General features: G+C 39.6%; 2 long non-coding RNA genes and 1 pseudogene across 3 annotated transcripts in view; 1 reads left to right on the forward strand and 2 right to left on the reverse strand.

The window, feature by feature from the left end:
- Positions 1-17,509, reverse strand: part of LOC148646851 (Ig kappa chain V-III region MOPC 63-like) — a 230,652-nt pseudogene that overhangs the window by 180,033 nt on the left and 33,110 nt on the right. The window lies entirely within an intron of this gene.
- LOC148646863 (uncharacterized) lies at positions 3,447-5,257 on the reverse strand. The gene is made up of 2 exons (XR_015927728.1): positions 4,921-5,257; positions 3,447-4,797 (listed from the first exon to the last, which is right to left on the reverse strand). It is a non-coding gene; the product is annotated as an uncharacterized LOC148646863 (long non-coding RNA).
- LOC148646864 (uncharacterized) lies at positions 13,146-13,925 on the forward strand. Its single transcript, XR_015927628.1, has 2 exons — positions 13,146-13,388; positions 13,624-13,925. It is a non-coding gene; the product is annotated as an uncharacterized LOC148646864 (long non-coding RNA).

Raw genomic sequence — 17,509 nt, forward strand, 5'->3', positions numbered from 1 at the left:
AATTTCTCTAGCTACACCCAGGCCTGATTACTGCCACACCTGTTCTCAATCAAGAAATCACTTAAATAGGACCTGCCTGACAAAGTGAAGTAGGCCAAAAGATCCTCAAAAGCTAGACATCATACTGCGATCCAAAGAAATTATGGGAACAAATGAGAAACAGAGTAATTGAGATTTATCAGTTTGGAAAAGGTTACAAAGCCATTTCTAAAGCTTTGGGACTCCAGCGAACCACAGTGAGAGCCATTATCCACAAATGGCGAAAACATGGAACAGTGGTGAACCATCCCAGGAGGGGCCAGCTGACCAAAATTACCCCAAGAGCGCAGCAACGACTCATCCAAAGTAGAGAGTCAAAGTAGAGAGTCAAAATGACAGGAGAAGTGTTATGACAGTGATATTGCCATCAGCCTAGAGTAATTCTGTAATATTAATAATCTCCTTTTCTCATATTCTGTTTCAGACTTCAGTACAGATGCAGCCATTCAAAGTGCGCGGTACAGACATGTACCTGAGGTAATTGGCTACGGCGTCGCGCATCATGATGCAAGATGACGCGGGGTACCTCGGTACATGATTGGTTGACCGACACTTGGTCTGTCGTAGAAAGACTTACAGTAAACGTCTTTACTGTGCCCGTTGTAGATATTGAATTTAACCACTGAAGGGAAATCTTAGTAGCTGAGCATAAAAAGAATAGGAGCATACTGTAACGTGTGTGAAGGCCATAAACAATATTAATTTTGGAACATAAATATACAGTTAATGGCTGGTCTTGGTACTTTAAAGAAAAACTACACACCAGTATTCCATTTCTCCCTAAACATTTTAAGCATGTAAAGAGATACCGGATTCAACAAGCATACTTTTAGAATTTGATTAAAAGGGAATATAATATGGAATCGCATATCTAAAGAATTTAATAACGATATGATTAGTGTACTGCGACAGGGCTGTGTAGGGCTGTTTCGCTTCTCTTTTCATGTGACTTCCCTTGTAGTCTACTGGTCTACATGCCTGCCTACTAACTGTTGGGTTGTGTGTTCAAATCCAGCTGGTGCTGGACTTCTCTTTTAACAAACATTTCTTCGAAAAGATAGAATAGCAATATTATGGACAATCAATTGACTTTTTTATTTCAAAATATCACAACATGATCGATTCTAAGTCATTTTTGATAACAACAATAACAATAATAAAAACTCCCTTGCTTTTAACAGAACGTTTCATAATGTCTAACAACGAAAATTATTTAAACTGCAACGCATCATTCAACCAGAGCGCAAAATATCACAAGGATCCTCAAGAGCACAGCAAAGACTGTATTAAAAGATACTTGTATAAGATACATGAGAATCCAAGCTTTTTTATCTACGCTTTCTTTTCCGTATACCAGAGATTATGGTACCACTTCAGAAGGGTGTCAGCCACTCAGATTCCAGGAATCGGTACTTTAAAGAAAAAATACACACCAGTATTCCATTTCTCCCTAAACATTTTAAGCATCGAAGTCTTTAACTAACATGTGAAATAGCAGGTATAAAAAGTGGTAGTTCTAAGCTTTTCTGCTAATATAATATGGAATCGCGTATCTAAAGAAATTAATAACGATATAATTATATTCATATACTGCAACGCAGTAGTACATGCTGTACAACGTCTGTTGATTCTGTATGTGTAGGGCTGTTTCACTGCTTCGCATGTGACCTTTGCTGGTGGTACTGTGGTCTATGTTCCTGCTTTGTAAACCAGAAATTGTTTGTTCAAATCCAGCCCATCCTGTGACTCTTCTCTTAAACAAAAAGTTGTTCTCTTTTCTCTTTGGTTTCTGTCAAAGCGCAATGAAACCTTTAACTTGATTCTTATGGATGCCCGGTCCCGCCAGGGATTTAAAAAAAACATGCAATCACATATCTAAAGAAATATGTAACAGTATGACTATGTTCATCCACAAATAGTAGCATGTGACACTTAGACTTGACTTTTTTTAGGGTAGACTTGACTTTATTGCCATGAGATATACAATAGATTGTCATTAAACAACCTTCTGTTTATTAATCTTCCTTGTTATGCACAGTGGGAATGGTAATGTAATGGGAATTAATTTAATCAAAGAGATCTCTCTGGGTGGGGCGCGGGACAGCCGGCAGGCAGGCGGTGGGTGACAGAGAAGAAAAGAAAGGCAGGTTTTAACTCCGCAAGTCTGAGTTTTTGTGTCCGTCATCGTTACACTATCATTCTTTCCATTGAAAACCTGTTTATATGTGACCTTTCAGAACACCTATCTGTTTTCTTCCTAGCACAATTTATGAGCACTCTGTGATTAAATTAATTCTCATTACATTATCATTCTCACTGTGCATAACAAGGAAGATTAATAAACATAAAGTTGTTTAATGACAAACTATTGTTTATCTCATGGCTAGATAGTAAAGTCTAGCCAAAAAGAGAAAACATCGACTTTATTTAAACTCCAGCGAAAGTATTAATTACCATACTTTTATGGTACATGACTTTGCTAAAATGTATTTAAAAATAAAAATGATTACGCTTTGAGTGGAGTGTCCAGATAAAGTGCTATATTAGTGTAAGCAATTAATTAATTAAATTACAAATGCCAGCGGAGAGAGAGAGACACAGCTTTTCATTGTCAAAAAGTAATTGTTTTTTTAATTTGTCAGCACCCAGACAAACGCAAACGCGTTTTAAATAAAATGCTTTATTCATTCTTAATCACACTCACATTCCCGAATGTCCCCCCCCGCCCCGCCCCGCCCCGCCCCACTCAACAATCCTAGGAAGAACACGAAACAGCCTGTTAATAAAATGGTTGCAATTTTGTTCGGTCAGTTATTTCTCCCAGAATTTGTAAATCGCATTGATCAGTTCTTGCTTTGTGCTGGCTTTAGCTCGATGACATTGGAACACAGCGACTCAGACACCCATTGAATGGAAAGGGACACTTTAATTTTTTGTACGGCTGGCACAGCACCCCACCACACCCATGCGCCAGCAGAGAGAGAGAGACACACACACACCGGTTTTCACTGTCAAAAAGAAATTGTTTTTTTTACTTTTGTACCATTTTGTTTTTTACATTCCTCTTGTTTAACAGGAATGTTTTGTTTCTGGACATACTGTTAGACTAGGGGAAAAGAGCGCCTCCTTCTTCGAAGTATTTCGTTGATTCGATCACAAATTCTTTTCCAGTCGCACAAAGTAAGTGTTGAGATTCTCCAATTCACCATGCTACTAATGGTTTCTCGGAGATTGCAAAGCATGGCACTTTTGCCTCTGGACCCATCGAAATTTACCGATGTGGTCCACCCCCAGTAAATTTCAAAAGCCACAGGATTTCGAAACACGAGAGAGACAGAGACACACACAGTTTTTCATTGTCAAAAAGTAACTGTTTTTTACTTTGTCAGCACCCAGACAAACGCAAATGCGTTTTTAATAAAATGCTTTTATTCCTTCTTTATCAGACTCACATTCCCGAATGTCTCCCGCCCCGGTCAACAATCCACATCTCTCCCCTTTTTACAAAATGACATTGTTGAAAACTGTTCCAGAGCAACTGTTGTTTCATCGGTGAAAAGTACATCATGAAATGTCTCCCCCTGTTCAATCCATTGGAGCACTTGTTTGAGTCTTTCCTCTTTGTTTTTTACCCTTATAATGGGGCATGTGTTGTTTTTTTTGTATCTCCATCCAAGCCTTCTGCGCACTCTTCTTATCGATGTCAGACTAACGCAAATACTGTACAATGTCTCGTGTTGACTTCCCGTTTCTTTTCATCTTCATTATTTGGTGTGAGAGAGTCTTCATGATTTGGCCACAGTCCGTCTCCTTACCAAAGCGATTCAGTGGTGCAGCTTGAAGTCTGTACCTGTATACCCATATCTTGATTTAAATACTTTTATTTTTTCACAATCTGGCAATGCCAGACAGAATTCACATTCGCTGCAGCCAAATGGCCTTGCAGATCAGAAAATCAAGGAACGCAACAATTATTGCCCGGCTCCTCAATGGGATAGCTTTACCGTGCTAATGCGTTGGTTTAACAGTCCGGGTGTGGCAAGCTTCTAATGTCTCCCGACTTCGGCGAAAAGGAACTTGTCTTTCATTGGAAGACAATGAACACATTCTAACCGTACATGAGAATATACAGATGCAGCCATTCAAAACGGGTGGGGTATTTCGTGGTATACCTCGGTGGCGTGTCGCATCAAAACGCGGTATCACCCGGTGTATCGCATCATTTAACGTCATGCCGGAAAGTATCCGGAATCACCTTGTAAAACCGCCAGGTGGAGCCAATACAGCTTAACCTCTCATGTACAGCATTTAAGCTTTTAAATTTAAACTGTGTATTACAGCATGTTAATCATCAGTCATTAAGAAGTTGGTATATTTTATGAAAGTACGATTGCTCAGTTGGACAAAAGTGCACAACCTACCTTTATCATAAATATTTTAATGATGCAGAAATATTTTATGCATAAAAGCCTTTACCGAAGATATTACTATAGTATTAATAACAGCCTGGACTCCTGTGATGGTCAGAGTGAAGTCAGTCCCAGATCCACTGCCACTGAAACGCTCTGGGATCCCAGTCTGACATAGTTGCTGCATAAATCAGGAATTTATTAGTTTCTCCAACTTTCTTTTGGTACCAGGCTAGGAATCTGTTATTGTATAGTGCTGCACTGGTCTTACAGTTCACAGTGACTGTCTGTCCAGGGAGAACAGATTTCATTGCTGGAGTCTGAGTCACAGTTACCTGTCCTCTGGATTCTGCAAATGAGAAAGTAGTAAATATCATTAAAAATTTAATTGATTTCCTGTTTTATACAAAACATTTCATTTTTACCTATAGTTGTAAACTACGTTCATCAAATATTTCAGACCCATTCCTACCTCGAGCAGAGACTAGGAGTGTCCAGATGAAAATAGTGATGAAGGTCATTGTTGCTGTGGGTTGTGTTTCCCTGAAGGGCAGCTCTCAGTCTTGAAGTGTTAAACTCACAGGGCTATAAACACTCCCAGAGCATGTACTGCCAATGCAAAGTGTCTTTTCTATGCAAATTGTCTTCCTGGCTTTAGCAGCACTTGTAGCCAGTCAGTGCTGGAAACACAGGCTTGGTGGTGTTTGTTGTGACAGAAAAAGATTAACAGTTTAGCATGAACACTCCCAGAACCGCAGGACTAGACAGAGAGCAGCTCTATAAGGAAACGAGAATGAGACACAATCAGCTGAGACCTTTTTCCATTCAGCATAGCATGAATGGATTGGGGTGTTGAGAGTTTGGTTAAATCAGCACTTGGCTCTGTGTGTTTAGACACATTACTGGTGGAGGTGATACCATGTTTAACAGAGACTGAAGTTTGCAAATACACAGTTTGTATTTCATATTCTACAGCTATTGGAATATTAATAAACAGCTATTACTTAAAATCACATTTTACTTAAGCTAAACACTTACAGTAAATACAGGCTTTTTGTTTAATTAGGGCTGCACAGTTTATGACTCAGACAGAGGTTCGATCTGTCTTCCCTTGGCTGGCTAAGGGCTGAATTCTCTAAAACGTGAGATTGCATAATTGATTTTTAGTGCTTTCAACACAGAAGCTGTCAAAAATACTCATGTCCAGACTGACTCTATCTATCATTGTCGTGAAAAGAGCATGTTTATAAAGGGCTGTGCCTCAGACCTCTTTAGAGATTCATCAGCCTTACTCTGCTGACCACACTCAGCTGAGAACCTCATCCACCCCTGTCAACCCTTCACTTGCGACCCCAAGTGGCTTAGTCCTATATCTACAGTCTCTCCACAGTTTCCTATTGCCAACTAGGGACTCTATGTCACAAACCATCGTTCCACTTATACTATAGTTAACTAGCTATTGAAGTTTATTGGCCAGTTTTGAACGTAGTGGGCACCACCATTAGCATTGTCAACTCTAAGCTCTAAGATCATACAAATACTGATCTCTGGGTTTACATCAGAAACATTTAGGCACACACTGCTCTCTGGGTTTACATTATGTACACTTAGACACAGTCTGAGATACAGTATATCAGTTATATCACCCTGTAACTCCCGGAAGAGAAGAAGGTTACTGCTGGAAAGGTGATAATTGGACCAGTAGGGGGAGCTAACTCTGTGGTCTGTGTGGGTCCTAATGCCCCAGTATAGTGACAGTCAACATATACTGTACAAAGGAGCCGTTCTTCGGATGAGACCTTAACAAGGTGCTGACTCTCTATGGTCATTAAAAATCTCAGCATGTTTATTGAAAAGAGTAGGGGTGTTACCCCTGGCATCCTACCTAAATTTCCCATGTCCTCTACTCATCATGGCCTCCTCCTGGGACACTTTGGCTGCTGTTGCATCATCCAGGTGAGGCTACACTTTGGTGGCGGTGGAGGGGAGTCCCCATTCCCTGTAAAGCTCTTTGAGTGTCAAGAGAAGAGCCGTATAAATTAAATATTAATGAAAATGGAGGTGGACCTTGTCAGGCAGCTCCAATCCCCCTAGGGAAATCTGCAACACAACATTGTGTCCTGATATTGTCATGCCCTCTACATCTGGAGGGCGCTCCTACTCTGTCCTGTCCCTAGTTCCCTGTACTTTGCTTGTCCATCCGCTGTGTCTTTGTCTGGGGCTATATATTTCTGGGTCACACTTTCCTCCTCACACAGCATTGAGGTTTAGAATTTCTTGAGACTCGCCTAGCACCAGGTCGCTCCATGTCCGTGGCCTGAGGGCATAGGTTTCTATATAGCATTTCCTGGACAGCTGAACCCGGGCTAAACCCTGTTCCGCCACTACGCATAGGGTCTTTTTTCACTTTGGGCAGAAGAGACCAAAGACTATACTCCTCATGGAATTGACAGTCTTGTCTCTTTGTGTTCAGATACAGCAAGATTACTGTATGCAAACAGAAACAAACATAATCTAAAAGTAAACTAGCAGTCAGCAGTGTCTTTCAATTACATGACTTGCAGACAGAGACAGAGAAGTCTTAGCTCCTGCCAATGACTCTAAAACTGCACCAGAAGGTATCACTACTGTGTCTCCTAGTATGTAAATGCAGGTAACTAGATAACTAGCTACTGTAAGTGCCTGTATAGTGTTAAATAACAACAGCTCCTTCTAGATACAGTCAGAAGAACATAAAAACATGTTACAAACTATAAGAGGATCTTTGACTCATCTATCTCAGTTCACAAATGAAGCATTTGTGCTGAAATCAGTAAAGTTAAAGTGCTAATAATTAATTATTAAGTGTAAAACATAAAAAAACACTGAAAGTTTAAATTATGTAAATAAGTGTTAAATGAATTGTTCCAAATATTTTACCATATGCTGTTTGATTTTTTTATTTCGTAATCCGGTGAACAGCAGTGTAAGTTTATGACTCCAAGCACAGACTAGCCTGGTATCGAAGATGCCAGGCTGAAGATGCAACAGATTGTTACTGTCAGAGTTACCATGAGCTCAATAATAGCTGTCTCTCCCTCCAGTGTTACACACATAGAAATAACTCCCTCAGCAGGTCAGCTGCGACCTGAAGCTGAGGCTGAAAGTAATGACACTGTCACGATTATAGTTCCCCCTCCTTAAGGGTGCTCCAGCCCTTTCACTTAAGACTTTATTCTATGCACCTGCTCCCTATTCCCAGCCCACCTTAAAAGCCAGGCGCTGACGCTCATCCGGGCTCTGCATCTGATTTCCATATCGTGCGAGTCCGGGACCTGGAAGCGCCTGGTCCCGTTAAGGTTTTAATCTCTGTTCCTGTTCCCGTTCCTGTTCCCCGTCCGCCGGTTCCGACCCGGCCTTCATGGTTTTTAATTCCTTCTTCTAATGGATCTTCTGGTTTTGGACTTTCTCGTGTGTTTTTGGATACTCTAAGGATTACTCTTTGGGATTGTTCGCCTCGGCCACACCTCCCCCGTGCACCAGCGCAACTTGGACACGACCCCCTGTCTTCAGCCCCGTATTCCTGCATGACGTTTCCCAGTGTTTCCCCACTCCGTCGGATTGTGTCGTACGCATAGGGTCCGGAAAGAACTGTTCGTTACAGACACAGGACATAGCCCATGGAGGAGCTCAGCTTTTTGTTTAGAAGTAGTCTGAAATGGTGGCAAGTAGAGCTGTTCTCAACAACTTGGAAATTAAAATATTATAATATTCATTTAGATTTAAATTGTAGGATCATACAGATATGTCTGTGCTGAGGAAAAGATGAAGGGAAATAAAATATTTTTCTCATGTTGAAGTAAAAACTGATAATAACCAAACCAATATATTGTGACAGGTTAAAGAATAGAAGTAAACAGGCCTTCGTTGTACCTTTTTCACATCATATCACAACTCTTTCAATAATTGCTTGTCCAATTTAGGGCTTCTGTGGCCCAGAGCTTATCCTGCAAAGCACCGGGCACATGGTGGGATACACACTGGTGGAGAAGGGGGTTTTCATTTGCTGTTACAATTAGAAATTGTAACAGCAAATTGCAAGAGGATTTGAGTCACGATCGTCATCCCTCCTCTAAAGGGCGCTCCGACCCTTTCCTATTTTAGTTCATTATGTGCAGCTGTCCATGTTTTCCTTGTTATTATTTAAAGCCTGGCACTCCCACTATTCCACGCTCTGCATTGGAATACGTACGCCCAGAAGCCCGCATACCAGCGGATCATGGAGGGACCCAACGGCATAGGCTTCATCAGGCATCCTGACCTGCTGAGTCCAGGGCTCGGAGCACCTGGCCTCATTACTGTTTTTATCCTCCTGAATCCCTGTCACTATTCCTGTTCCAGATCCCATTCCGGTTTTAATCTTGTCTGTCTCGGATTGGATCTCCCAGCTCCTGGACCCTGGACTGTGACCCGATTTCCCCTTTGGACTGCCTTAGGACTTGTCATCAGATCACAGCCGTCACGCCCCCCCGTCTGTCATCCCGTCCTGCTCTTGCTGTGTTTCCCTTGAGGTCTTATTCCAGTCACTTCCGGATTATAGCGTCTGCATAGGGTCTAAAGTACGCACTACCTGGGAGTCAGGACCAGCTCCCGTGACAATTTGACGACTTTTAGAAACCAATCAAACATCATAATTTACAGTCTCATGCAGGAATTCCGAATAAACAACATACAGTTTATTAATACAGTATTATCAATACGTGCATAACAAACAAGCGTAACAAAATACATCTGAGAAATGATCTGCTGTGATATGAATGACTGATTACAAGGGGATTACAAAGAAAAGAGTTAATAATTTCAGAGTTAAAATATGCAGAGATGATAATGTTTTACAGTCTAGCTCGTAGGTTGTATCAGTCTCGTAAAACTAAATCATATTCATATTCTCAGACACAAGTGAATATGCATTAACTATCATGAACTAAACATCAAATGTGTGTTTGGAATAATAGCACACCTCTTGAGAATTATGATGTGAATAATGATATTTTACTTTGGTCTTTTAAAGCAGTTTGTGCACAGTTTTTCCTCTAGATATCTGCAAGGTAGGCAACAGAGGAACTTAGGTCATTCCGTGTTATAGTTTTTATTCAGTGTGTGCTTGGATATTCTGGATGTCGACAAAGAGTCTAGCTGTCTGATTTTGTTGATCGTCGAAGATAGCGTTGGGTTTACAAACAGAATATTTCTTCTGTTTCAGGAAGAATATCTTGGAATTCTGCACTTTACTGACACACTCTCTCAGCCTGGCTTCTCTGAGAAAAGTTTAAGTCCTGACTCGGACTGCTTGCAGTCCCATGGTTGAAAATTCAGTTTGCCAGTTTAGATGAAGAGATTGAGTCAGTGAGTTAACCAATGGAAAATGACTTGAGTTACAGTTTTGTAGTATCGCATCAGAAGTTGGTGATTGTCTGAGATGCCATCAGGTATACCACTAGGGCCCACCTTAAAGGTCACTCATCGGTGGATCTTCCTTTGGGTGATTGAACGTGCCCTGTGACTTTAAAGATCAGATCCAGATGTACCTATGGCTCTCAACTAGACATCCAGGCACTAGCAGTGGACATCCATCATGGGAGTTTAGATCGCCTCTGTTGTAGGAAGGATCGTTATCCAGAAGACAAAGTCATCTCTCTTACTTTCCCACATGTGAAAACCACCAGGTCATTCTTAGGCTGAGATCATAAGGATAACAAACTTTTTAGCTACATTCCTATGTAGAGTATTTACACAGGCAGGCACCAGGTTATATGGTCAAGGTACACAAAGATTATTAGAAATCTTTAATTGCACCTTAATTCTAATTATAAGAAAGATAGTTCCGGTCCTGAAATCTAATTGGCTGACACACTTTTGAAGCTGTGTTATATTCTCTGATATACGCACACCCTGGAAGGAATTTTGACATTTTACTGTGTGATAAAGGAATATCAATGCGCTGACTGATAAATAACTGTCAATCAAATCAATTGCATAGGCTTTTTTTTGCTGTCTTTGTTGCACTCTGCAGGATCCTTGTGATATTTTGTGCTCTCGTTGAATGATAGTGTCACATAGTTTAAATCATTTTCATTCTTAGAAATTATGATATGCTTGGTTAAAAGCAAGGGAGATTACAGTATGTCTGTTATAGTAGACATGAAAACAAGAGTTCACTTCCACATTATTGGAAACCCAATTTTAGTGACAAAGCGCTGGGGTCCTGGCAGCAGGCACTAAAACCAGCACAAGTGGGAGCACTCCCACGGCGAAAAAAAATGCCTGACAAACTAGGGATTGGACAGTTTTTGAAAATGTTCAAATGTGCTAAACAAAAAACAAAAAAGAAGTCATTTTTATCATATTGGCTAACTAATGTCCTCTCTTTGCTGCTGCTGCTCCGCAAAAAGTCTCCTTGAAACTTAAATGTCTGGGTTACCAAGCCATGGAGCTTGTGTTCGGGGTGGATGTTGGTCATCCCTGTTTCAAACCATGCTTTGATTTTTCCCTAAACCCCCCTCCCCAATTTTCAAATCTTCACCTCTGGGTTCCAGTGGAGCTTCACTTTCTTCTTTCTTGTCTCGGGAAAAGAGCTGTGCTGATAAATCGATGTGACAAACAAGTTCCTGCTCCCTATTTACTTTTCAGAGTTTCATGAAGCAACTTTATTTTTTAAAATTTAGATTTTCAAAAATTTACTTTTTTTCAAATTTTATTCTGATTTGATTCTGTCTTTTCAATACACAGATATTCAATGCTTATTCCCATGTACCTGACCTGAATCATCTCTGAGGGTTTCTTGGGGTGCAGACTGTGGGATAGAATGAACCCAGAAACAAAAAGATGTTTTGTAAAGTGAATCTCACCTTTCATTTAATATAATGTAATTAATTTAATTCATTCACTAATTAATTGTTTTTAACAACTGTTGTCTAACTTCCCCAGTGCTGGTTACAAACATACACAAGAGGATCAATAAGAAGGACTTTGAGAATAAAATGACACCAAAGGCCCAGGGTGAACAGAATGTATTCACACTAATACTTTTCAATGATAATCATGAATAATTGCTGAATCCATGGCTTTACACCCACTGCATAGTCATTACTATGATCTCTTTAATGTAAAGGACTATGCTATGATACTGATCAACTCGTCCAAAATATGCATGCATTGGAATTATAGCTGGTGATCATACTGTATACCCCTTACAGTACATGAAGTTAAAAGTCAATGATTAGCAAGGGTTAGAGTAAGATACACCATTAATCTTCAGTATTCATATTGTTAAGTTTATTCAATTATCACAGTATGAGGAACACTTCCAGCGCCTGCTTGTACAAGTAAATACATAGCACCAGTGCTACAGTGCCTATAATCCCACACTAAGCAGAGCTGTAACATTGACTGAAGATGAGGATTAAGAAGAGTTCTAACTACTGCTACCACTACTCCAGGTATTCCAGGTATAGAAGATCTAGAGAACAGATTTTAGTAAAAGATGCCAAAATGAATTAATATAATTACACACATCATTCTTAAATATATGATGGTTTATCAGGGCGCATAACACATTGTAACTGTGCATTTCTACATTTCAACCTCTGCTATAAAAAAATTACTTCAATAAAAAGTTGGGTTCAATTTTTGTTTTAATTCCTGTAGTGCGTTTAACCTTTAAAACTCACTGGGTATTAATTATCCTGCTATATCTTAGCAAGGCAGTTTCAACCAGTCTCTCCACTCTCTACTCCATTCCACCTGTGTTGAGTGGAGTAAGGGCTCGGCCGATTGTATCTCATCCTCTGCTCCTTATAAAGCTGCTCTCTGTCTAGTCCTGCTGTCCTGGGAGTGTTCATGCTAAACTGTTCATGTTGGCCCTGAATCCTGATGTTGGAGAAGTGAGCTTCACTTACCCCCCAGTTGGGAACCTGGATACAAAAATAAAGAGAGAATAGAAAGAGGAGAGGGAGGGAGTTGGAAACTTTAGACCTGAGGGTCTGAATGTTTGAGGTTTTAATACAGACACAATTGAGAAAGAGGACTGACCCCTTCAACTGTCGGTTATATAGAAGAACAGAAGACTGTCATGCAAAGAGAGAGCACACTCCCCATGAACATTAAAATAAGTTTTCAGTGTCTCTCCAGCCCCATAGATAAAACATGTCTTTCCTTCAACACTGTGAGGAATGTCCCATGGGACCACAAACATATAACAAGGTATTTTGTCAGATCTGAACTGAACATTTTGCCTCTCTTGTATTGCCCCAAAAGTATTAAGAGTGTTTAAGTCAGTGCAGTTAGTAATTGTGCTGCATCTGAACAAACAGAGCCAAGTGCAGTTTTAACCAGATTTTCTGCACTCCACCCCATTCCAGCTATGTTGGGTGAAATGCGGACATAGCTGATAAGTGGATTTGTGACAGTGTAAACTTATATAAAATGTGGGTTGCATGACTGTTTTTAATATGTGCATTTGCATGCTTCAGTCTCTGTAAAATACGTTTTTAGTTCAACTATTGATCCTGCTGTACCTGAACACACAAAACCAAGTACTGCTTTAACCAGACTCTCCACACTCCACTCCATTCAAGTTGGACTCAGCTGATTGTGTATAATCCTCTGCTCCTTATAAAGCTGCTTTCTGTCTAGTCCTGCTGTCCTGGGAGTGTTAATGTTAAACTGCTCATCTTGCTCTGTCACATCACGCAGCACCAAGCCTGTTTTTCTAGCACTGACTGGCTACTAGTGCAGCCTAACCCAGAAAGATAATTTGCATAGAAGACACTTCTGGGAGTGTTTATAGCCTTGTGAGTTTAACACTTCCAGACTGAGAGCTGCGCTTCATGGTAACAGAACCCACAGGAACAATGACTTTCTTCATCATATTTATCTGGACACTCCTCATCACTGATCAGGGTAGGAATGGGTTTTGATATTTTATAGAATTTAAAACATTTTTGTATTATGTGAAGAAGAAATCAAGATTTATGTTAATTTAAACATAAAAAATATTAAAGCATCATAATAAATATCTTATTAATTTATTCTGTTTTCATACTGTATGTCTATCATATAATGTATTACTGATTTACAGAATAAATTGGTATTTTCAATACTTTCCCACTTTTTGCAATGTTTTCTTCATTTTCAGAATCTAGTGGACAGATTTTTGTGACCCACGCTCCTACAATATTGACTGCTCCAGGACAGACAGTCACTGTTAGCTGTAAGACCAGTCCTGCAGTGTACAATAATGATCGCCTCAGCTGGTACCAACAGAAAGCTGGAAAAGCTTCTAAACTCCTGATCTATCTTGCAACTACCCGTCGGACTGGGATACCAGAGCATTTCAGTGGCAGTGGCAGTGACCATCACAGGAGTCCAGGCTGAAGAGGCACACAAACAAACTGAACTTCAATAAAATATATACTGTATATACAGTGGTGTGAAAAAGTGTTTGACCCCTTCCTGATTTCTTTTTTTTTTTCATGTTTGTCACACTGAAATGTTTCAGATCGTCAAACAAATTGAAGTTTTAGACAAAGATAACACAAGGAAACACAAAATGCAGTTTTTAAATGAAGGTTTTTATTATTAAGGGAAAAAAAATCCAAAGCCACATGGCCCTGTGTGAAAAAGTGATTGCTCCCCCTGTTAAAACATACATCAACTGTGGTTTATCACATCTTTGGAAAGCTGAGTTCAATTTCTCTAGCCACACCCAGGCCTGATTACTGCCACACCTGTTCTCAATCAAGAAATCACTTAAATAGGACCTGCCTGACAAAGTGAAGTAGACCAAAAGATCCTCAAAAGCTAGACATCATACTGCGATCCAAAGAAATTATGGGAACAAATGAGAAACAGAGTAATTGAGATTTATCAGTTTGGAAAAGGTTATAAAGCCATTTCTAAAGCTTTGGGACTCCAGCGAACCACAGTGAGAGCCATTATCCACAAATGGCGAAAACATGGAACAGTGGTGAACCATCCCAGGAGGGGATGGGAGCGCAGCAACGACTCATCCAAAGTAGAGAGTCAAAGTAGAGAGTCAAAATGACAGGAGAAGTGTTATGACAGTGATATTGCCATCAGCCTAGAGTAATTCTGTAATATTAATAATCTCCTTTTCTCATATTCTGTTTCAGACTTCAGTACAGATGCAGCCATTCAAAGTGCGCGGTACAGACACGTACCTGAGGTAATTGGCTACGGCGTCGCGCATCATGATGCAAGATGACGCGGGGTACCGCGGTACGTGATTGGTTGACCGACAGTTGGTCTGTCGTAGAAAGACTTACAGTAAACGTCTTTACTGTGCCCGTTGTAGATATTGAATTTAACCACTGAAGGGAAATCTTAATAGCTGAGCATAAAAAGAATAGGAGCATACTGTAACGTGTGTGAAGGCCATAAACAATATTAATTTTGGAACATAAATATACAGCATATGGCTGGTCTTGGTACTTTAAAGAAAAACTACACACCAGTATTCCATTTCTCCCTAAACATTTTAAGCATCGAAGTCTTTAACTAAAGAGATACCGGATTCAACAAGCATACTTTTAGAATTTGATTAAAAGGGAATATAATATGGAATCGCATATCTAAAGAATTTAATAATGATATGATTAGTGTACTGCGACAGGGCTGTGTAGGGCTGTTTCGCTTCTCTTTTTATGTGACTTCCCTTGTAGTCTACTGGTCTACATGCCTGACTACTAACTGTTGGGTTGTGTGTTCAAATCCAGCTGGTGCTGGACTTCTCTTTTAACAAACATTTCTTCGAAAAAATAGAATAGCAATATTATGGACAATCAATTGACTTTTTTATTTCAAAATATCACAACATCGATTCTAAGTCATTTTTGATAACATAGAATAGTCACCTTCTTCCCTTCTGACAACGGTCCCTGCTTCTGCTTTCTGCTTCCTGCTTCTATTGTGTGTGTGTGTGTGTGTGTGTGTGTGTGTGTGTGTGTGTGTGTGTGTGTGTGTGTGTGTGTGTGTGTGTGTGTGTGTGTGTGTGTGTGTGTGTGTGTGTGTGTGTGTGTGTGTGTGTGTGTGTGTGTGTGTGATAGAGTACATTTTTATAGAGAAATGGAGGCTGGACAGTATGCGTTACAATATAAACATTTATATTGATTTAAATCGTGTTTTGATTCAAATCGCAAACACGTGTTTAATTATATGTTTTTTATCATAATCAGGCTAATGCAACATAAATTGATACAGTATCTTTGTCTTCTAAGTATCTTAATAAACTTTCAGCATATTCAGACTTTCTACCCGTTTAGATTTATATTGGGATCAAATGTGGAAGGATTAGATTGTAATCATTTTTATTTTTCAAATACGTTTTAGAAAAGTGTAATCTATACCTGCCCAGACTGTACACCTTCCTAAACCTCGCCTTTCACTCCTGTCCTACTCTTCCCCACACCTCAGCCGGGCGCTCTTCGGCCTCTGCCCGGGACAAATGTATATTTTGATATTTACACCCGGGAGCGTCTGCATTTATAACTTAGTTTTTAAAATTAGTCAAGCAATATAAAGCATATCCTTTTACTTTTAAGTCCCTTAAATACATTGAGCACTTAAGATTACTTAACTATATGTACAAACGTTTCATATGTTGCTGTTGTGAATGCCTGTGGAGTGTATCTTATTTGCCTTGTGTCCTGGTTATGTCGCCCTCCCCCCCTCTCTCCCTCAATTCAATTCAATTCAAGGTGTTTTATTAGCATGACAGATGGGTACAATCAGTGTTGGGTATTTACTTTGCTTTGAGATACCACTTTTAAAGGTGATATATACAATTTTGACTAAAATAAATTGATATCTTTGTCTTCTAAGTATCTTAATAAACTTTCAACATAGCTTTCTCCCCGTTAAGATTTATTTTCCTTAACTAGTATACTTTAGATCTTTTTTTCTGAACCGGGGAAAATCTGATCATGTTTCTCTATAACAACAATAAAAAAAAACCATTATTTTACATATCACCTTTATGTGATATCACCTTAAGGATGCGCAAAGAAATTTAAAATAGTCTTCTTTAGGTGTGAGGGTAGGAGTGGATCGCAGCAGGCATAATCGGCAAATTAGGAAAACAAAGAACTGGACAGGCTAGACGTTTATCCAGAGAGCGAGTGATCAGAAAAAGGAACAGCTGTTACACTCAGGTTTTACGCTCTCTCTCTGTTGAATGAATGAAAGCATTTTATTAAAAATGAGTTTGCGTTTGTCTGGGTATTTACTTTGTAACCTGTGGTTTACATCTACTGTATTGTTTTGAGGTGCCACTTTTAAAGGTGATATGTAAAATAAAGTTTTTTATTATTGTTATAGAGAAACATGATCAGATTTTCCCTGGTTCAGAAAAAAGACGATTAAAATCTGTAATCTTTGCTTTTGTATGTCATCGGAAAATACAATCAGTTTCTGCTTTGTGTAAGGATGGTGTGGTGAGAAGGTGAGAAAGTGGTGAGAAAGCTGTGCTCCTCAAAGCGCTTTACAGGATAAAAACAATAACAACAATAGTGGCTGGGCAAACGATTTTTTTAAATCGAAATACAAAATGAGATACTGTATAATGATGTGCATGAACAAAGTTATACCGCAATTTTCCTTAGATACGCGATTAAAAAATAATATTTTTTTGGAATCCCCGGCGGAAGACATTCCATAAGAATCAGCGCTTTACTTTGCGCTTTACAACCCTTACTTCGTGCGACTGGAAAAGAATTCGTGATCAGATCAACGAAATGCTTCGTAGAAGGAGGCGCTCTTTTCCTCTAGTCTAACAGTCTGTCCACAAACAAAACATTCCTGTTAGACAAGAGGAGTTGAAAAAAAACAATTTTGTCAATGGAAACCGGTGTGTGTGTCTCTCTTTGCTGGATGTCCCTCTCACTCTCTGCTGAATGAATAAAAGCATTTTATTAAAAGTGCGTTTGCGTTTGTCTGGTATTTACTTTGGTCCCTTTTAACTGTTTTTCAATCTACTTTATTGCTTTGAGATGCCACTTTTAAAG

This window comes from Lepisosteus platostomus, chromosome 16 (assembly GCF_059453375.1).
Source record: "Lepisosteus platostomus isolate fLepPlt1 chromosome 16, fLepPlt1.hap1, whole genome shotgun sequence".
Classification (NCBI taxonomy): domain Eukaryota; kingdom Metazoa; phylum Chordata; class Actinopteri; order Semionotiformes; family Lepisosteidae; genus Lepisosteus; species Lepisosteus platostomus.